Genomic DNA, 23,604 nt, shown 5'->3' on the forward strand with positions numbered 1-23,604 from the left:
TTACGGTAGTTTCACTTGCTCTATTAAAAATTGCTTCATTTACCTGTTTAGTCCCACATATTGCGCTGTACCTGTTTGCAAAATTGGACCTTTTTAGGACAAGATTACCTGGTTCAGTCATCAGCTTGGAGCACGTCTACAAAGTTTACTACATATTATTCAATTTATTTTTCCTCTTAGAACAACTATTTCAAGTTTTCGCGTAGTTCATTATTTAATAAGTTACATATTTTGTCAAACTAAATATTTTCACATCACAGTTTTAATGAAGTAATCCCTCTTGTTTTAATACAAAACCAAACATTAACATTTTCCATCTTTGGAAATCATCTGAGATACTCTGTAGTTCCACTATTTTAAAATCTTTATCTCCACAAAACTTTTACTGCTCACGTATTTATGTTTGTATCTGACACTGGCATAACAGTCAAAAAGTAGTTAGGAAAATAATAAATATCGCGGAATATTACTCCAGTACAACGTGTTTTTTCATTTATAAAATTTGTAACCTTCATACAGAAAACACTATTAAACACAATATGTAGAACAAAATTAATCTTTCCTTAAGTCTTACCTGTAAAACTATTATTCTTTATCTACTACTTCGATCTCCAAATTTATAAAATTTAGCTGTTCGAGCTAGAAAGGAATTCAGAGGTCAAGAAATCTGAAATGCTTGTAAGAGTGTTGTAGGGTAGGCTGTGCCGAGAAATAGTAGTTAAGAAAAAATTCTATACGTTGCACAATTTCCGAGTTTATTAACATTGAAATTAGACAATCAGGCCGGTCGCGAGCAATTTCATGCGGCCCGCCAGAGACGGTGCCGCAAAACGTATTCGCCGTTTGTTTTCGTAAAATCGAACGACACAAGAACTGAACTTGGTACGGTAACAAGGATCGAACCCAAGGCAAAGGCAGAGCAGTTTTGCGCGCTATCATCTACGCTAATTGTATATGACACTACTTGTATCTGGCGCTCCGCTTGAATTTTCGTGCCCAACAACCTGATTGACTAATTTCAACTCAAAGTACTGTAGCTCGGAAAAGTGCAACGTATAAACTTTTTTCCTTAACAAGTATTTATCAGTAGAAGCCTATCCTGCAATACCCTTACAAGCTTTTCAGACTGTTTCTGCAACCCTCTATAGGAAACACAGGTCAAATGGGAAAGCGCCTGTATTAGAAATATTTCGTAAACAATTGAGCAGTGTCATAATTTAGACTTTCTCGGCGAATCTTCTCGCGTTATCAGCTCAGTCAAAGCGTCATTCTGCAACAACGTTTCAAGAAATTTTCTACTTGTCATCTTCAGGCGAAGTGCCGCGTTCGTGTCATTTCCTGCCGAAAATCTGTATCTCCACGACTGAATGCAGGGCGATACGCGACCTGCGAGAAGACGAAGATACGGTCGTCCTGGCGGCAGACAAAGGCAATGTGACGGTAGTGCTATGATCAGTTGACTACTGGCAGAAGACTGAGATCGTTCTACAGAATCCAGCTTACAAACAAGTGAAAAAAGATGTAAGAGGTCCATGACTAAGGAATTTATTGCTAGCACACTCGAGCAGATGTAATTTCGATGGATTTCTCACGCGCTGCCTGCGATATGTAAGCTATAAGAGAATCTCAGACCAGAGGGCAGTGTTGGCTGCAGTAGGAACTGTGTTAGTATTAGTTGTAGTAGTAGTAGCTAGCAGTCTGGTGTATGGAGTTGGCTGGGACGGTCGAGTGCAGCGATGGCGGTGCCTGAGCGTTGTAGTATAAGGTAATAGCAGCCTCGCGCATGTGTACTATTGTTATATCAAGTCCCATGTAAATGTTTTTAAAAAAATCTCTTAGTAATAATCTTTCTTATAAAAATAAACCTTTGACAGTCGTTCATCTCAATTTAAAGAATTTACTAATTTCTCCAATCCATGGTCATCCCGATTATTGTAAAGAAAAATCAGTCGTTTCTTTTTATACATGACAAATCTATCGGCCAGCATTGCACTGGGCTGTGCCAGAAAAATTTCTTATAGGAGCAGATGTATACGCGTTATCCGGCATCCTTATTGAGGTACGAATTTTCAATTTATTCAGAATGGCCATGACGCAGCACTGCTGACGTCCAAAATTTACCAGTTTAAATTCACAGTCAATTATTGAAAGGTTATAAGTGAGCCACAATTTTATTGAGAGGTTAGTCACGTTATTATTGTGAGGTTACGGAGTAGTAAACTGTTGGAAGATTACGCTAAATGTAAATGTTATACCTATTTTTTCCGTTGGGAGGTTACAAAGGGTCCTACATCAGCTGTGACAGAGAAGACCATCTCACTGCTAAACAACTCAGGCATGGGCAAGGATATGGTTAGAAGGCTGTATCACAGAGCTACGATATCGTCACGCTTGTGATATATACAAGAAGAGAGTTCCACTACGTCCAATAGCAGACACAATAAATTCAGCAACTTATGGAATTGCCAAACACATGGCGCAGTTATTGAAGCCTCTCGTGTGTCATTGTCCCCACCATGTCGAAAACTCGACAGATTTTGTGAAGATACTTCGAGGGACGTCTGGACAAAGATGACATCGTGGTCAGAGGCACATTCTTCCAACAGTTAGACGGAGTAGCCATGGGTTCCCCCCTGCCGCCATGTATCGCAAATCTATTCATGGAATACTTCGAAAAAACGGCTCTTGAAACGACGTGTCTGAAACCGAAAGTGTTCTACCGCTATGTGGACGAATCGTTCATGATTTTGCCGCATGGGGAAGAAAGTCTACAAGAATTTCTTAACTGCCTCAACGGCATACATTAAAATATTGAACTCACCATGGAGGTGGAACAAAACGGATGTGTTTCCTCGGCATTATGATAAAGAAGGAGACTGATGGCACGTTAGCCCATTCTGTTTAGAGGAAGAAGACAAACCGACCTGTACCTTAACGCGGATAGCTGCCACCATCCCACACGACACAAATCCGTGCTCACCACACTGGTGCAAAAAGCACGAGACATATGCGACAAGGAGAATCTAGTTTCCGAAGTGCAGAACTTGACGAAAAATGTTTCGCAGGAACGGCTATGCTGAGACGCAGATAAGATGCGCTTTCCAGCTGAGCAAGAACAACGAGAGAAGTAAGCGACGAAGACAGTACGCGTCTGGCGTTCCTTCCGTATGCTGAGCCACCCACGGCAAAGATTGCCAGGATATTAGAAAAGAGCACATTAAAACCATCTGTCGCTCATCAGTCAAAGTCAAGAATACGCTGGGCCCAGTGAGGAACATATTAGGAATACAGACAGCTGGAGTCTACAGCATCAGCTGCGAGTGTGGCAAACAGCACTTCGGTCAGACTCAGTGTTGTGAATCGCAGTGCTGCTCAGGACACGTTAGGTGCATTCACCTAGGCCAAACGGAGAAACCTGCAGTGGCGGAATACAGTCTCAACGAAAACCATATGTTTGATCTCGAACAAACAAATATGGTATGCAGGGCGATCGGGTTCTGGGATTCGGTTTTTAAAGGGGCTGTGTAGATATGAGTCCATTATAATATCTTGTCAACCGAGATAGCGGTTTCCAACTTAGCACAGCGTGGTATGAGTCGATAACAGAAATACCACAAGAACGCTCGAATGCGAAACCGGCGAAGACAGGGCCAGGACGCAGGAAACCCCCACCATCACCGGCCGTGACGTCCACCCCCCCCCCCCCCCCACCTCCCTCAATCCCGCCCCGCGGACCGCAATTCCCCTTCCGGAGGCGCGTGATAGCCGCTGCCGTCGAAGACGAGGCAAAGAAGCCTGCGATCCAGCATCTATAAAACACGGAGAGGACACAAACCCGACACTCTGCCTGAAGTTGACAGGTAGGAAACTATCTGGAAAACGTTGCAGCAGAACGACGGCTTGACTCAGCTAAATTCAGCAGTGCTTTAACTAAAAGTATCCATAACGAGAAATGTACCTTTTGAAAGACAAATCTGGGTCATTATACTGTGTGTGCTTGAATGTATAACGAGGTATAAGCCAGAGAGATAAGAGATATATAAAATATGGTTTAAAAATAATAGGTATAATGTAAAGAAAAAACTTATATTTAATTGAAACGTATACGAAAAAATTGTGAGAGGAAAGGTAAATCTATTTTAGATACAAATAGAAAATGGAAATGAAATGATTGTGAAAACAAACATCCATTGTTTGGTCTCCTGGATGGAGGGATCAGCAGAACTTGGGATCAGAGCTCAAAAAAGAACTGCAGGGGAAGGATACTGGAAAACAAAAAATTTTCTTTTGTGACCAAAAGAACAAAATTGGCAGAAACAGAAAAATAATGTGTGAAACTACATAGATAGTAGAAACAAAACAATAAAAAAAAATAAAAAAAGGGAGGGCTGCTATGAAACCAGTTAAGTAAGATAATATGAATATTAAATATCATAATTTTGACAAAGTTCTGTTAAAATTACATATCCCACTATAGATAATTCAATATAAACTAATAAAAACATGGCTATATAAGTAAATATAGTAGTGTTCAGATAACAATTAATATTGGGGCATCAATTAGTTGTGGTTATTAAGAAGAGAAATAAATAGTCAGTGGACGAGTAAATATTGATAGAAGTTTGGAGAGAGCATAGCAAACACGAGATGAAAGAGAGAAACAAGTTAAAAAAAGCCCAGCCGAGAGAACTATTGAGAATAAGACTGAGATGCTGTTTACCTGGATATTGCTGACATTTGAACAGCGATATTTCTCCAAACTGGAGAAAAGCGTTGAGTGCCGATGTGGCCAAGTTTGCTAGCATATCAGGCTATCAGGAAGATTGTCTTAAGTAAATGTATCTGCAAATGGTTCAAATGGCTCTGAGCACTATGGGACTTAACATCTGTGGTCATCAGTCACCTAGAGCTTAGAACTACTTAAACCTAACTAACCTAAGGACATCACACACATCCATGCCCAAGGCGGGATTCGAACCTGCGGCCGTAGCGGTCACACGGTTCCAGACTGAAGTGCCTAGAACCGCACGGACAGACGGGCTGACTGTATCTGCAACGGCATCAATTATTTTGAATGAAGTTGCATATTTGAGACACCGCACAAACCCTGGCGCAAATTCGAATTGTTTGCAGCAGGTGCTCACAGTATATCGTAAATTTAATCGAATAAAACATTCAAATCTGAGATGTGTGGTAGAGAAAATGAGTCCAAAAAATCAAGTGTGATCGAGAGAAACAAGAAACGCTGATGTGGGAGTTACACGTATTTACAGTCAAGAAAGTGAGTAAAAAGAAGTGTAAGAATGCACTCACAGGGAGACACGAGGTGAGTTGTGTTATATCCTAGCCAGTAATGCCACCCGAGCCCGCTGCCAAAAGGTTGGCAGCATCAAAGTCCGGACGCCGTCCGCATAAGCAGCGCCAGCGAGACAGGAAATCGCCGCAAGTCTGCGCGCGCCACCGCTGGCTTCTGGTTTCTTAAGCGCTGGAGTCGCGAGCGCTAGGACAGTCCTGTATTCGCCGCTCAGTTGTATACTCGCCACCGAATTGTGTACTTGCTAGTCAGTTGTGTGTTCATCGCAGCAGAGTTGTTGTTTGTCGTCAGCCGACGCCGACCTAGCCGCTCCGACTCGAACTAGACAGATCTCTGTAGACACGGAGATCACTACTGTGTTTCTGTATCTTCGTTAATAAAGATAAGTACCGACTTTTATTTAATCAGAGTGTTTGGGTTTTCACCTTTCTGTTCACTGTTCCAGCGGACCGGTCGGCCCGCTATTAAAAGTGTGGCGGTGACTTCGTAGGCCGTTTCTACAGCGAATTATTTGTCCCTACGAACGGCGCCACAAAACTGGCGACGAGGACTTCCGAACTCGTGTGCAGGGCTGGTTCAACTTGTTCTTGTTCTACTAATTATAGAGATAAAATTTTGGGGGCTGGTTTAATTTGTGTTCACTATGTCTGCCGAATTACAACAGTTGATCTTGTTACAGAGTCAGCAAATACAAAGTCTGGTGGAAGCAATCGCCAAACAAGCGGCTAATCCTCCAACACAAAAGGAACAAGCACAGGCAGCACCACCTTTCCGTGCTTTTGATGCATCAAGAGAAGAATGGCGAGAATATTTCGCGCAGTTGCAGGCGCACATGACAGTCTACAAAATCACAGGTAATGAGCGGCAGCTTTATTTAATTTCCACTGCAGGCGTGGAAGTCTATCGACTACTTTGTAAGTTGTTCCCGGAATCCAAGCCAGAAGCTTTAGACTATGACGTTGTTGTTAACAAGCTTGCTGAGTATTTCGAGTCGCGAGTTCATGTGGCAGCAGCCAGATTCAAGTTCTTCAGATTAAAGAAACTGCCACATCAATCTAATAAACAGTGGTTAACAGATTTACGGGGCCTCACCCGTCAGTGCCGATTTAATTGTGTGTGTGGAGCTTCCTACAGTGATGTCATGTTACGAGACGCTATTACTCAAAACATTGCAGATTCTCGTATTCGTGCTGCTATCTTAAAGTTGCCTGACCCGTCATTAGAGACTGTGATGAACATCATTGAAGCCCAAGATACTTTTGACTATGCTGAGTGTGAGTTAGATCAGCCATGTATGTCTCAAATTGCCTGTGCTAAGCAAGTTATGTCCCGCCCGCGGCCCCACCGGCAGAGTCAGACTGTAAAAACTAGCCGGCCGCGTCATGTTAAACACATTCGTCAGCCGCGTGTGCAAAATGATAGAGTTAAGTCTTGCCCTAAGTGTGTTCTTGCTCATCCTCGTGAACGCTGCCCGTTAAGAAACGCGGTTTGTCACTTTTGTCAAAGGAAAGGACACATCCAGACTGTTTGTTTGCGTAAACGCAAGAACAATTCTAGTGCTGCCCAGCCCATGGATATTCATGTTCTTCAAAGCCAGCCCGCCCAGAAGGTCGCGTTTAAAGACTCTTCCACGGTACGTGTGGGTAATAAACTTGTTCGCAATAAGCCACCCACCCAGCCCTCTGCTATGCGACCCAAGCGTAATTCAAACGCTGTAAAAAGTAATGTACAGACTGCAAGTGAAGCGGGAGTTGTTGTTCCACCCGCCCAACCCACGAGTTGTCGTAAGCAGCGAACACGCGCTAAACGCGCTGATTTTGTGTCTTCCGCCCCCACTGCACCGATCCAGAGACAGTGTAATAAACTATTTGTGAAGCTACGCATCCAGGATAAGACCTTCAATTTTCAATTAGACACTGGTGCGTCTGTGACTCTCATAAATAGTGCTACGTATGCGGCTATCGGCCGCCCTAAACTTTCAGCGGCAAAACATTCTTTGGCTACTTATAGTGGAGAACAAATTCCTGTGTTAGGTGTATGTAGCGTGCCAGCCACATTCCGTGGCAATACAAAAACAGTTTCATTCACAGTGCTCCGCGCTACAGACAGTGTAAACATTTTCGGATTAGACTGTTTTGACTTGTTTGGCCTGTCTATCCAAGACAATGTGTTGCAAATTAATTCTGTTCTTGTTCCTCAAGACAGCATAACCGATTTGTGTAAACAATACACTGACATATTTAAAGACGAACTAGGTTGTGCTGCGAACTTTGCCGCTCATATTACGTTAAAAGACAATGCTCAGCCTCGATTTTGTCGTGCTCGTCCAGTGCCTCACGCCCTCCGGGCACCTGTAGAAGATGAACTTCGTCGTTGGCAAAACAACGGTGTTATTCAACCCGTTTCAGCGAGCCAGTGGGCTTCTCCCTTAGTTATTATAGAGAAACCGTCTGGCAAGTTACGTTTGTGTGCTGATTTTAAGTCGACAGTTAATCCTCAGACTGTCATTGATTCTTTTCCTTTGCCTAGACCGGACGAGCTGATGGATAAGTTAGGGGAAGCTCGTTTCTTTTCCAGAATTGATCTCCGTGAAGCATATTTGCAATTGCCCCTCGACGAGCAATCACAACAGTATTTTGTCATAAACACGTCGTTGGGGTTGTTCCGTTTTCTGCGTTTGCCTTTTGGTTGTGCGTCAGCTCCAGCTGTTTTTCAGAGTTTTTTGTCACAACTTCTGGCTAATGTGCCATCGTGTTGCAACTATTTAGACGATATTGTTGTGTCCGGTCGGACGCCTGCTGAACATTTCCGTAATTTGGAGTGTTTGTTTAAAGTGTTGTCTCAGGCAGGCCTACGTTGCAACATCGATAAATGTTCATTTTTCCTTACGGAGATGGAGTATCTGGGACATGTTATTAATGCTCAAGGCATTCATCCCTCCCAGTCACATTTAGCAGCTATTCGTGCTTTGCCCGCCCCTCGCAATCTGCAGGAATTGCAAGCAGTTCTTGGCAAATTGACATATTATATTAGGTTTATACCTAATGCATCACAGATTGCTGCACCGTTGCATCGTCTCCGCCGTAAGAATGTTCCGTTTGTGTGGTCAGCTGATTGCCAATCAGCCTTTCAGCAGCTTAAGGCGGCTTTATTGAATGATCGTTGTCTGGTCCATTACGACCCTAACAAGCCTCTGGTGTTAGCTAGTGATGCCTCTTCTTTCGGCCTCGGTGCTGTGTTGTCTCACCGAGTCGGTAACGCCGAACGTCCTATTGCGTTTGCATCTAAATTGCTAAACAAAGCTCAGTGTAATTATAGCCAATTGGACAAGGAAGCGTTGGCTATTGTGTTCGGCGTCACAAAATTCCATCACTACCTCTATGGTAGACCATTCTATTTAGTAACAGATCACAAGCCCCTGACGTCACTGTTTCATCCGTCTAAACCAGTTCCTCAGCGGACAGCTCAGAGACTACAACGTTGGGCTCTTTTGTTATCACAATACCAGTATGAGATACTGTATCGCCCTACAGCTCAGCATGCAAACGCTGACGCGCTTTCTAGATTGCCGATTGCTGCGGATGATGTCTTCGATTCCTCTGACGACTCTTGCCATCAGATTGACGCCGATGAGCATCAATCCCTCCGGGATTTTCCGATTGATTATCGTCAGGTGGCACGTGAGACAGCTACGGATCCTCATCTGAGTTTACTATTACGTTTTGTTCAACGTGGTTGGCCGTCCAAGGCAAAGGAAATATCGGATCCTGTGGTTCGTCGCTGTTATCCGCAACGTCATCTGTTGTCTGTTTCGCACGGAGTTTTGCTGTTACGCACCGAGAATGACCAGCTTCGTGTAGTGGTTTCCCAAGTGCTCCAATCCAAGGTCCTCGACTTGTTGCATCAAGGTCATTGGGGAGTGGTCCGCACCAAGCAGCTTGCCCGCCGTCATTGTACATGGATCGGCATTGATAAGCAGATTACGCAGATGTCTACAGATTGTTCGACGTGTGCCGAACACCAAGCTGCTCCGCCTCAACGCTATTTTGAGTGGGCACGCCCTGCCGGTCCCTGGCAGCGAGTACATATTGATTTCGCTGGTCCATATTGGAATTCTCGTTGGCTCATCGTGATAGATGCATTTAGTAATTTTCCGTTTGTTGTGCCCATGCAGTCTACAACGTCTGCACAAACTATACAGGCGTTGACTTCAATTTTTTGTATTGAGGGTCTTCCAGAAGTTTTAGTGTCTGACAATGGTCCACAATTTACCTCTGCTGAATTTGAAAGTTTTTGTTCTGCCAATGGCATTCGCCATGTTCTTACTCCGCCGTTCCACCCTCAATCGAATGGTGCAGCGGAACGTTTTGTACGCACATTCAAGGATCATATGGACCGCCTTCGTGCTACGCACTCTCGTCAGCAGGCCCTCATCACGTTCCTGTCGTCGTACCGGACCACGCCACGCGACGGCCCTTCGTCTGCGGAGCTTCTCCACGGCCGTCGTCATCGCACCCTACTACGGTTGTTGCACCCCCCGGATCGACCCGCCGCTTCTGAGCATCGCACGCGTTTTCAGCGCAACGACGCGTTTATCACGGTCGCCATCGTTGGGAACGTGGTACCGTGATAAGTGTCCAGGGTCGCGGTTTTTATACTGTTCAAGGTGCTACTGGGGTGCACAGGAGGCATCAGAACCAGTTGCGCCGCGCTGGCCGCCCGGATTCTGCCGCTCGTTCTTTGTCCACAGATTTGGTCCGCGGCGGGTTCCAGCCGCGCCTTCCGACTTCGCTGCCGCCCCCAGGGCAGCAGCAGCAGCCGTCGCCGCTACCACGCCGACAGCCCGTCCCGTTGATGCCTCCCGCGCAGCTTCATCCGGGAGCGCCCCAGGTGGTCGTTCCGGCGCCTGCGGTCCCTCTTCAGTCGCCACCGTCTTCGGAGCTGATGGACGTCGACCCCTCAGCCGGGCCGCCTTCCCAAGCGGTGGCTGTGCAGCCTGTCCTGCAGCCGCTTTCCTTGGGCACCCCCAAGGAGTCTGACACCGCAGCGCCTTGTCCGGCGCCCACTCAGCAGCCGTCGACGCAGCGTCAGGAGACGCTGCCTCTCTTCGTGGGTCCCGATGCCCCGTCGCGTCCAGTACCAGAAGCTGCGTCCGTGGTCACAGGCGTGCACCCTGACCTCGGTTTTCAGTCGGTGTTTCCCGAGGCCCCGCGCAGCCAATGCTGGGGTGCGGACCGGGGACTGCCACCGACAACAGTCTCCGCCCCGGTCTCTTCTGCTACGCCTGCGGCCAGACCCCTCCCCCGCCGTCGACGCTCGCCACGTCAATATTCAACGACAGTGCGGCGATTTGGGGGGGGACGAGTGTTATATCCTAGCCAGTAATGCCACCCGAGCCCGCTGCCAAAAGGTTGGCAGCATCAAAGTCCGGACGCCGTCCGCATAAGCAGCGCCAGCGAGACAGGAAATCGCTGCAAGTCTGCGCGCGCCACCGCTGGCTTCTGGTTTCTTAAGCGCTGGAGTCGCGAGCGCTAGGACAGTCCTGTATTCGCCGCTCAGTTGTATATTCGCCACCGAATTGTGTACTTGCTAGTCAGTTGTTTGTTCATCGCAGCAGAGTTGTTGTTTGTCGTCAGCCGACGCTGACCTAGCCGCTCCGACTCGAACTAGACAGATCTCTGTAGACACGGAGATCACTACTGTGTTTCTGTATCTTCGTTAATAAAGATAAGTACCGACTTTTGTTTAATCAGAGTGTTTGGGTTTTCATCTTTCTGTTCACTGTTCCAGCGGACCGGTCGGCCCGCTATTAAAAGTGTGGCGGTGACTTCGTAGGCCGTTTCTACAGCGAATTGTTTGTCCCTACGAACGCCGCCACAAAAAGTTGACCGATCCTTCTTCCACACACTCACAAACTGACTTGCACACATATGTAGATACGTAGACACATGTACACAGAGCATTCAGTATACCGGATTTGATCAAGAAGGAACAAACTATCAGTATCAGTTTTGTTTGCAGTCACTCCACAGACACCCATGTGGAAACCGAAGACAGGTTTAAAGCAAAGTGGACGAACCGTTCTGTGTCGCTCTGTACTGCTCGTCGTAGAGGTGCCAGACGCGCGCGTGCGCCTTCACCAGCGTGTGCGTCGCCAGGTAGTCGCCGACGCCCGTCGCCGGAAGGCCGGGCGGCACGCCGGCTATGGCGTAGCCCCAGACGCTCATGACGGGATCGTTGAACGTGATCCACCACTTCACCTGCCCACCCAGAGACACTCGTGAGCTGAGGGCGCCACAGATGAGGTCGGCGGCCAGTTACGAGCGCTGCCTCACTGGAACTTACCCTGTCTCCGTAATTGTCGAAGAGCAGCTTGGCGTAGTCCGCGAAGTAGTCGACCATGATCTCGTTAACCCACCCACCGAGGTACTGCAGCGCTTGGGGTAGGTCCCAGTGGTACATCGTCACCTGTAGCAAAAGTACGTTTCTCCATGTATCAGGCAGAAAGCTCCCTTCACAGTTCATTGTCAGTTATCTTAATGTAATTTCATTTCTGAGATGTTAACACTGTCTCCATTCTGCATTAACGATCACGTCCAATTCCGTAATTTAGGAACACCGTTAATATATCAGTTATTCTCTCTCTCTGTATTGGGATGCATCTATGCCAGAGACTCCTGCAATGGGCAGACATGCACAATCCATAAATGTCTCAAATACCATTTTCAACGCAAAATTACTTTTTTTTTAAAGGGCACAAGTATACTTCTGAGGAAATGAAAACTAGAGGTGCAGGTAGCGATGATGGACTTGTTTCCACTGTTCGAAACCTCGTACCTCCTGAAATACATAGACTTTAAAGGATTGTAATGGCACATCAGTTTCTGCCGTGATATGCAGACCAAGTATGGGCCTACACAAGGCCCCGGGACAGTCCAGGCAACAGTATTACTGCATTACAGCATCACGACAGAAACAGTGGCATCACTTCCATTATTTACAGTATTTCACGAGATATAAGATTTAGAGCACTGAAACCAAGTTTGAAATGCCTACTACCTGTACCTCTGATTTTCATTTCGGTAGAAAAAATGAACATGTACCATTTAAAAAAGCATAACTTTTGTGTTGAAAATGATATTTGTTTACTTGTAGAGACTGTGTATTCCTGACGACTGTAAGAGTCCCTAACATGGTTGCATCCCTGGCCAACTGCATTTTTCACATTTATTTCATTTCAGAAATATACTATGACGTGGCAAATTTAGGTGATACACCCTTTATATTTGATGTCTCACATAAAACTTGTACCGCAGATATTACGGATTTGGAAAGTGCTATTGATATATCGTTTTCACAAATGGAAATTGGAAATTTGTGGTAAGTTCCCATGAGAGCAAACTGCTGAAGTCATCGGTCCGTAGGCTTACACACTAGTTAATCTAACTGAAACTAACTTATGCTAGGGACAACACATACACCCATGCCCGAAGGGGGACTCGAACCTTCGAAGGAGGCCAAGGCGCCTCAGACCGCGCGGCTACCCTGCGCGGCTCACAGAATAGATTGGTAGTCAGGGGCGCTATCTGTCTGAGGTTCACCGAGGACATACCGTGATGGAAAGACCTTGTGGGTGTTCGAGGAGTGCTGTGGTGAATGTCTTCAACACGTGGCAAAACCAAGGTGAAACCATGTCTAGAGGATGGGCGGCCACTACTCATTACAGATTAAATGAGTCAGGTGGCGAACTGTGGCGGAACTAAGACTGGACTTTAATTCTGGGCAGAGTACAAGAGTGTCTGAACGCACAGTGCAGCGAACACACCTGACGGTAGGGCTCCGCAGCCGACGATCGATGCATGTGCCAATGTTAACACCACGACATCAGTAACTACGACTGAAATGTGCACGTGATCATCGAGACTGGTCTTGGCACAGTGGCCGAACGCTGCACGGTCTTCTTCATCATGCCGTTTGGAGGGTGCGAATCCGTCGTCTTCCAGGGGTACAGCTCCCTGACACCTGTTCTGCGGAACGGAGACAAGCTGATGGCGGCTCCATTACGCTCCGGCAAACATTGATGTGAGCATTCACGGGTGTAGTGGAGCTCGTGCAAGGCACCATGACGGCCAAGGAGTATCGTACAATGGTTGTAGACCACTACAAGCCTTCATGGCAATCATGTTTCCCGATGGCGCGACATTTTTCAACAAGATAATTCTCCATGTCACAAGACCAGGCGTTTGGTGGAGTCATTCGGGGAACACAGTGGCGGGTTCCAGTTGATGTGCTGGCCCCCAACTCGTCAGATGTGAACCCGATCGAACACATCTGGGATGTGATTGAATGTGACGTGAGGACTCCTAGCCCCTCTCCCCAGATTTTACTGGAATTAAGTGAGTTGTGTGTGTGGATGTGGTGGCAACTTCTTCCAGAGACCTGCCAAGGACCCATTGTTTCCATGCCACGAGGCGTCGCCGTTTTTATGCGTCCCAAAGGTGGACATACCGGCAGTTAGGTAGGTGAACATAATGTACATAGCGGCCTAAGAAAACACCAATAAACTTTAGGGACAGGTTTCTTAGACAAAAACAATAAATGTCTAGTAAACAAGGGCTCTAAACTGCTTAACTAGAGAACTATGAGAACTATGAGCGCTTGTTCAGGAGAAGAGTCGGTTCACACTAACGACGAGGAGCAAGTGCTCATAGCTCGTAAAGTATGCGTTCTAGACCCGATGTTTAGTAGACATTTCCTGTCTTGTTTTGGTCAATACTTGCTGCTCCAAAATATGGAAAGAAAAGACCTTGATGTGGAAAAAGTAGTCGGTAATACACCCTTTTCATATTTTTTATGGTACTTGTTACAGGTTCCTCGTATCCTGATCTATTCTTTTATGTTGAACTCAAGACAGTTGTTTCTGTCGAACGCAGACTTCATCTGGTGCAGTGGACTTTATTTGAACACATACCCTTCCCATCAACGTAAGTCATAAAGAAAGATATGTGGATAGCTGACTGTACGGGTTGTACAAATATAAAGAACAGTGTTACAAATTCAATTATCTCTGCAGTGACATACAATGCTGATAACTGAATGTATTTCGTTTTACGAAGGGCAGTCATAGGGTTTTACTTATCACTGCGAAAAAGTCAAGCTATGAGAGTGAAACTTGGTGTTACGCATTATCTACAAACTCATCCTTCCAGGTGTGACATTTTTCCCAAGGACGGAGGCGTTGGCTGTTGAAGTTTGCATTTTGATTGTTCAAGAAAATAAAAAATCGCTTCGTTATCATTTTGGATATGCCTGCCACGCAACAGTTTCTTCATCCTAGGAAAGAGGAAGAAAGTATTCTGTACCATTTCTTGGGAATACGGACGATGAGGAAAACTTTGCTAGCCCCCAGAACCAGCATGTGCAGAATGCGCCGGGGCGCTTTTGTGGATCACAAACAGCCCAGCGAGAGAGGTGCAGTGGTTAGCTTACTGGACTCGCATTCGCGTCCGACCATCCTGAGTTAGGTTTTCCGCGATGCCGGGATGGTTCCTTTGAAAGGGCACGGCTGAGTTCCTTTCCCATCCTTCCCTAATCGAATGGGACCGGTGACGTCACCGTTCTGTCCCCTCCCCCTGTCCGACCAACCAAGCAACAAACACCCCCTTAGAGAGCTTCCCGCGACTTTTGGTGTTAACAGCTTCACGTACCCTCGTCAGGAGGTTTAGATAGTACGCGCCTATCACTGTTTGGTATTTACAAGCAAAATCTGTTAGCATCACTCCACGACAGTCCCGAAAGACGCTCAACAGCACCTTGCCGATGATGGTCGGGCATTCACTGCAATGGTGACTCGACTCGAAATGCTTTTACTGTTTGCTTTGTTCGTTGTCCTGAGGATGACAGCAATACAAGCAGGATTCATCCACGGTGATGAGCTGGTTAGATAAGTCAACTGCACTGTCCTGACACAACTGCTACATTTCCGGTGCTGTGTCGGGTCTTTTGGCTCTTTGGATAAGTATCTGCGTTTCCCTATTTCACGAGGGCGCGCTCATCAGTAATGGCTCCCAATCTTTTATTCTGTTCTCAGTACCGGCCGAGGTATTACGTCTCATGCATATTTATCGGTCCGGTCGACTTTCTCGCTTCGCTGACACAAGTTGCAACCCTCCGCCGCAAGAGGACTCCGGATTATAGTGTGTTATATGGCGGTGTGTAATGCAACTGTGTCACTGCATCAGAGACAACGTGCTGTAAGCGAGCTTCTGAGAGCGGGAAACGTGGCTCCAATGGAAATCTGTAGAAGAATGAAAACTGTGTTCGGTGATGATTGTGTCGACATCAGTAGCGTGCGACGTTGGTTTTTTTTGTTCGTAATGAAGGGAACGACTGTGCTGACCTCAACGTGTGTGATACTGTTCGGAGTGGACGACCGGCTTACGGCAACAGACTAGACTCATCGGAATCGGGTTGATGAATACATCAGAGAAAATCGTCGGACAACACAGGCGCGGCTCTCAGGCATCACTGCAGAACTGCGGCACAGGTAGCTGTGTGCGCAGTGATTGCCCCGAATACTAAGGAGATTGAGGCGATACGGTTGTCCGACATCTTCGAAATTGGGAATTAGCATGACTGGAGAAATGACATGGAAGGATTAGGCCCCTGCAACTAACATCATTTATCCTTGGGCAACAACATTAATTTTTATAGTTTTTTGGTAACAACAGGTCCCCTTTGAAAAACAGGCAGGAAAATTAAAGATAATTTGTCATTATAAACATGAAGGCGTTCAAAAAGGTGCATGAGACAGCCATTGAATTACAATAATAATAACCTGAAACAAATTCAAGACATAAGACCTTCACAGTATTTCTCATTTTAAAATTTTTGAATTTAACAATTTAATTAAACCAGCCAATTAAAACAATTAAAACAGTTCTAGATAAATTTCTTCAAGTGAATTCGAATCCAAGACATTAGGCCGACCACCAAAAGATAAATATTAACAAAAATAACAACTGGCCTTTAGGGATTATCCAAAAGGCTTACACCCAGGAATTACAATAAATCTTAAAACAAGGGTACAATATGTATTTTCCTGTGCAGTCAGTTAATTTCGTTTATAATGCAAGTCAGCTAACATATGATGCTCAGCTTGAGCACAGACAGCCAGGACACGCGACTGCAAACGAATAACAAGCCGCGCTAGGAAAGAAGCCGTTGACACGGAACACTGTCCAAACAACTTTGTAAGTGCTTTCAACAGACAAGAAAGATAAGTGTCTGACTGGATTATACTACAAGTAAAAGTTGTGGTTTAACCGTGATGACACTTATAGAGCCTTTCCAATAAGTTGATACACCCTAAGAAACAAGTTTCGCTAACAGAGAATTACTGAAAGGGAGCTGTAATCTCTTCCAGGAAGGAATATAAATATAAACGCACTAGGGACTTACCATTAGCTGGAACTCACAACATGCTTAAAGAGCTGGATAATAGTGATAAGAGAGACCACCAGCTTCTAAAAAATCGTGAAAACTAATATTAAAATTCAGTAACAGCTGGCTGTCTTGCATGAGAATTTTAAAACAAACACAATAAAAAAACTAGATAAGGCGTAAGCCCTTGATGTAGCTATGTGTGACAGCTGGGCACGCTACATAACCATAGCAACATTAGTCACTTCAAATTTTTTTCAGAGAGAATGCTGGGCAGTAGATAAACACAAGTTACTTCAAAATCATTCAGAGCAGACAGGGCAGTACACTAGTCCTAGAATCACAGAGCCAAATAATAAGGCGACCATGACGACTCAATGAACATAAACACGAACATCTGCTCAAACAGCTTATGGAGGGGAAATCAAGGCACAGAGCTCAACAACTAGCCGCACACAGCATAAGCCAACCAGACCTCTGGTACGAGGTGTTTCCAAGCGGCCAGCCAAGTTCTAACCGGGTGCGATGTAGCTTAGCTTCGGTGATCCTATGAGAACCGGTGTATACGACATGGTATGGCCGTTGGCGCCAATGTAACGTAAAGGCACGCCAGAAGTCGCTTAAGTCCCGTCTCCAGACACATACAGTCGCAATTTTCGGACGAAATCGGGTCATATTTGATGCAAAGCAAGTCCTTCCACCACAGTACATGCTTTTTGAACGGGTGTATTCTGGTCATCCAGCGCGAAGATGGCGCGAGCCGAACGACTGATAAAGCGTAAACGGTTGCCTAATTAATAGGCGCTCCCGCACACGCGGAAGGCGCAAGTTAGCTCGATGCGCCGCCGGCCGTTCGCGCGTCCGGCTTCCGACATTGGTCCTGTCGTCTGGCGCAATTACACACGGCCGAGCAAAGTGTGGACTGGACGCTGGCTGAGTGAGATGAGACTAAATTGGTTCAAATAGCTCTGAGCACTATGGGACTTAACTTCTGAGGTCATGAGTCCCCTAGAACTTAGAACTACTTAAACCTAGCTAACCTAAGGACATCACACACATCCATGCCCGAGGCAGGATTCGAACCTGCGACCGTAGCGGCCGCGCGGTTCCACACTGTAGCGCCTAGAACCGATCGGCCACTCCGGTCGGCATGAGATGAGACTGTCATGCTGGAAAGCGCCACCGCTATCGCTATCCGCTGTGACACACAAACACACAATATAGTTGGAGGTATTTGCGAAATCTGCACACCGCATTTACGTACATCTGTCCCCTACCGACCCGACCTGGCGCGAATGCCGCTTGGGTGTGTGGCCCATATGGCAGAGAAGAACGATGAGCGGCTGCTGAAAAGAAAGTAGCCAAAAGCGCCTTTCCTTTTTAACAAAAAACATTAACTTTTACTAACAAATTTCGCAATTTACATTCCTGCCAAACAATGGCATCTTTGGTATTCGATTAAATATCTGCAGTTTCATACAGTTCTGTTACTTGTAAAGTTTTTCTGGAAGTTTTCTTCGCACGCGTATTCCTCAAATTTTCGTTAATTTAGAATCTTATGTTAATCACCGTAATTTAAACTGACAATAGAGATTTCAGTAACACATCAGTACTCTAGGATAAAAGGGGGAGGAGGGTGACAAGGAAATAGCCAGGAAAAAAATGAAGGGAGCCAACTGCACATTTTTATTTTTTTGTTTATTTTTTTATTTTTTTAAGGGAAGAGCAGTCTGTGGATATCAAATGAAAAGCGGGCGATAACGAAACTTTCTTCTTCATTAGAATGAATTTTCCCAAACAGGTGACTTCAAAACCTATTTAACAAAATGAAAAAAATTCTGTTCTGTTTTGTTCAAATCATCCATCTCTGATGAAGGGCTACGCGGGCTAGCCGCGCGGTCTTGGGCGCCTTGCCACGGTTCGCGCGCCACCTCCCGTCGGAGGTTCTTTTCAGATGAAGGGTGAAAAAGAAAGTTTGTTGTAACGAATGATCACTGCCATTGCCGGCAAGGTAGCTCAGCGTGTTCGGTTGGAGAGTTAGCTGCCTTTGTAATGAAAAACTGAGTGAGCGGAGCAACGATGAACTTGAACAAGTGTCACGGGACGTCCGCCCCGGACAAGTGCAGCGAACATTAACGAAAAAAAATGAGATTAGAAAAAAAGAGGTTTGAGACCTCCTGCGGGCATGAGTGTGCCTGTTGTCCTTAGCGTAAATTTAAGTTACATTAAGTAGTGTGTAAGCCGAGGGACTGATGACCTTAGACGTTTGCTCCCATAGGAACTTACCACAATTTTCAATTTTTCGATGAAGGCTGAGAAAGAAAGTTTGTTGTAACGAATGATAAGTGCCACATTGAAAGTCCACGTTCGAAGGAAAATGTACTAAAACCATCTACTTCATCCTAGGTAGAGTAATTCAACTCAATGTCAAGGATGGACAAGAAATTAAGAAATAGAAAATAATGAAATAAAGGGAGTAAAACTACAGCTCATATCTAACGTTTCCACCGAGCGAGGTGGCGCAGTGGTTAGCACATTGGACCCGCATTCGGGAGGACGACAGTTCGAACCCGCGTCCGGTCATCCTGATTCAGGTTTTCCATGATTTCCCTAAATCACTCCAGGCAAATGCCGGGATGGTTTCTTTGAAAGGGCGCTGCCGATTTCCTTCCCTCTCCATGCCACAATTCGAGGTTGATCTCCGAATCTAATGAACTGCAGATCGACGGGACGTTACACCCAATTTTCCTTCTTCCTTCCTCCACGGATTTCGTCGTCAAAACAATTGAAATCGGGTAATTTTCTAAATTACGGTGATCGGACGAGAACCGGTGTATTCAACATTGTATGGCCGTTGGCTTCTAAATTACGGTTTGGAGAGCAGTCGTCATAAATTCTGTCTCAGTGGGGTTGATTAGAAATCTAGCCTGCCGTTCTCGATATTTTTGTGTACATTGCTTCTTTCTGTAGGCATTCCATAGGTCAAACACGGGAGTTTTTCCGTCAGCGAGAGGAGAAAATGGTGTGTGCTGTGTGGGCAGAAAGCCACACATTTGCGTCACGCCTTCGACAGAATGTAGGTTCCGACTATCATCCCTTTCTCTATTCTCTGTTAACAGCGTGTTCCATTTTGCATGTGCTTCAGCGATGCTCTGAGTAAAGTGAAGCGCAGTTGTGACAATTTATAGCCGCCATCCTATGCGCATTCGCCGTCATTTACACACGAGGGGTTTTGTGCTTGTCTTTCATGATGTACCAGCCACGCCGCGCAGTCTTCGTGACGGGGGTTAAAGACAACAACACGGATTATCTCGGACTGACAGCTGCCCCTGATGCCTTCTCAAACTGTGTGAGGATGGAATGAAGCACATCAACATCTTCATATCATTCTGTAAAGATGCATAAGTCACCTGTTTCAGCTCTACAGATCAAGAGGTCGTTCCAATGGAAATCCCTCAACATTCTTTGCTGCATTTACGAAGCAAGGAGTCTATAGCAATAGCGAAAAGGCCCATTGAAAGGCGGCAGTCTTCTCTAATAGATCGTGTGACTGGGAACCCGGCTGCAGGACGCCCATTAATGACTACGTGTTATGTTGCAGCCTGGAGAATGTTATGAGTCGTTTCAAATCCCATTTTCCTCATAATTCTGCTTAAATATTCATGACTAATTCTATGGAACGCATTCTCAAAATCGATGGAAAGAACAGCGGCCCTGTATCCATTGTGTGTAGTGGCATAAGCAATGCAGTCGCGGTACGAAACACTGCGTCATAAATATTCCGCCACGGTACGGCGCACGTTTGAGGAGGACTTACGACATTCTTCAACGAAAGTTTCAGTTTGTTGGAGTTATATCGGCTATGATTTTGTTATGTGCATTCAACAGAGTTGTCAGCCTCAAGGTGGAAGTGCTGGGCGTGGCTACTGCTTTCGGAGCGAGGACAATCAAACCTTCAAAAAACTCTTGTGGGGCAACGATGGCTCTGTGAATCTTGTTCGCACTGACAACAAAACTATCATTTAAAGGAGCATATAACTTGACACAAAACTTCACAGGAAAGCCGTTGCCGTCCGATGTGGCCGAGCGGTTCTAGGCGCTTCGGTCCGGAACCAGGCTGCTGGTACGGTCGCAGGTTCGAATCCTGCCTCGGGCATGAATGTGTGTATTGTCCTTAGGTTAGCTAGGTTTAAGTAGTTCTAAGTCTAGGGGACTGAAGACCTCAGATGTTAAGTCCCATAGTGATTAGAGCCATTTTTGAAAGCCGTCACTGCCTGAATGTCATCCACAATAAGGCCTTCACTTAAAAGCATTCTATCCGACCGAGTTGATACATGTGAAACTTTTTGAAATAGTAACTGAAGAGCTGTATTATCCATAGGCTTGTATTGGAAATGACTGGACAGATGCTCTTAAAGTTATGTTGTGATTTTAAATCTTTTGGTGGTTTTTAAGCCGTCAGTAGTATCCTAATCTTTTATATAGAGGTGGTCACTAAATTTCTGTCCCCGTTTTAAACGGCACACTGCAAGAGTTTCAACCGTCTCAGTTTTGAAAGTCCCACCGCGACGAATAACAGCACCCTTTGCTTTACGGCAAGGCCTGTTTAAGATTTTAGTCTTCATCTTATCTGAAGAGGGGAGAAATACGGGTCGAATGGCGACTTAACATACAAGATGTTTTAGGCATTCTTGATAAAAAGTTAACGTCGCAATCTCCCAGTAGCCCTAGTCAAGATTATAAGTAATTGGACGATGACGGGTTCAAGTTGGGGATTCGTTTGTGAATGACAAGGGAGAGATCGTGGTGTTACATGCCAGATTTGTTTAGGGCACCAAATGGATAAAAGTGCTAGAACGAAGCTATCTCACTCTATTACAGCAATGGCACGAGGCGGCCGCAATGAAAACATTTCACCACCGAGACTGGATCAGGGCAAAACACAACATCGGCGTTTCTGGCGAGCCAGGCAGCAGACGTCAGCAGAATGTAGTGGGACAGCAGCCAAACTGTGTCACGTCACCTTCGCATCTGACGAAAGAAAGTCTAAGGCGAATGCGACAAATGGTACCAAGAGCTTTACAAAGCAGTTCTATGCATGGTAGAAGGTAAACCACTGATACCTACGTAACAGCAAGCCCTATGTGGCCAAGACGAGTGGCGCTGGGTAAACATAAGCCACTACTTTGCTCCATAAATAGCCCAGCAGTTTAGCTCATAAGGCAGTCGGTCAGACGGCTCAGTGGCATACATGACGTTCGCACTAGATTCCCTGGTCGATGTGAAGTGACGTCTGGCACAAGTTTGCAGTAGATTTCCTGCACGCTACGGACAACAGTCGTTACTGGGAGAGATGGCTACCGCTACCTCTATCGCAGATGGAAGGACCTGCATGACTTTCTGTCCCGCCAGGGTCAGGACAGCTGCGTTCCTGACATTCCGGCGGACTGAATGGGGGCTACCTGGATGTTAGGCCAATACTGTTGAACTTCACGACTACACAGCAGCAGTCATTACGGTAGAATGGATGACGAAGGATGGTGATCAGGAGGGGACAGAGCACCTGCCAAGTCGGCGTGTGTTAGTTTAGTACATGTACCGACGTCAGTCAGTGCCACGGCGTCGCGGTACAGTCGGGGGCAGGACCACCACAAGCGGTGAGCCGCCAGTACAGCAGCCAGCTGGAACGAAGTGTGTGGTTTAGCTGCCTCGAGCGGGCTGAAGACCATTTACGGCGCTATTTCTCAGCGGGCATTGACAGATGATGCCAACCACGAGTCAAGACGCTACCTGTACTTTTATGGAAATATTTAACCAATTCTCAATATTTGTTGTGGTAAGGACTATGGGACCAAACTGCTGAGGTCATCGCTCCCTACTTAATGTAACTTAAATTAACTTACGTTAAGGACAACACACACACCCATGCCCGAGGGAGGACTCGAACCTCCGACGGGGGGTGGGGGAGGGAGGAGCCGTGCGAACCGTGACAAGACGCCTTAGGCCGCACGGCTACCCCGCGCGGCCAATTCTCAACATTTCACGGCGCCTACTGGCGACCATACGTCATTACAATTGTTCCGAGGAAAACTGAAATGGAGCTATCTGGGAGATCTATTTGATGATATCCATTTCTTAAACCTGGGGTTAAAAAAGAATTTCCACTGGCCCAATTATCTAATATGTTAGTAATATTAGGAATTGAATATGCATCTCCTACTGTCTTTTCATATCCTGAATCTGAAGTCGCAACAAATCCGATATTTCTTTGTTCCATCTGGTTACTTCTTACTCACAATCATGATACTCGCCGACCATGGACTATCACTATGTTCTATAATCCCATCCGATAATTGCTGATTCACCATTTCCTCTACCAAAGGCCGTAAATGCTTAGGTAGCTGATACTGTTTTCTAAATACTGGTGGACGATTACCTATTGGTATTCTATGCTTTGTGATTCATGTAGCAAGTAATAGTCCTTGTGGATGGAACAAAGCCTTATAGCGTATTAAGACTGATTCCATCAATGCCCTGTCTTTACCCTGAAAGTGTTAACTTTTAACTTTTTCTTGCAATGCAGGTATGTCGACAGGTTGCTGTGTTCTACCTCGTACCCTAGAATCCTCAATATCTTCCTCTTCGAGAACCTCCAACATGGCTATCAGTAATCCCTTTGGAAGACTCACTTCATCTCCCCCAAAATCACCCACACTTATTGCTAAAATAACCTGACCGTTGATATCCATTGTATGTATTGTAAACCTACGTTCAAAACAATGTTGCTCATCCAACATGGTCGGCCGTGGTGGCCGAGCGGTTCTAGGCGCTCCAGTCCGAAACCACGC

This window comes from Schistocerca piceifrons, chromosome 7 (assembly GCF_021461385.2).
Source record: "Schistocerca piceifrons isolate TAMUIC-IGC-003096 chromosome 7, iqSchPice1.1, whole genome shotgun sequence".
Taxonomy (NCBI): domain Eukaryota; kingdom Metazoa; phylum Arthropoda; class Insecta; order Orthoptera; family Acrididae; genus Schistocerca; species Schistocerca piceifrons.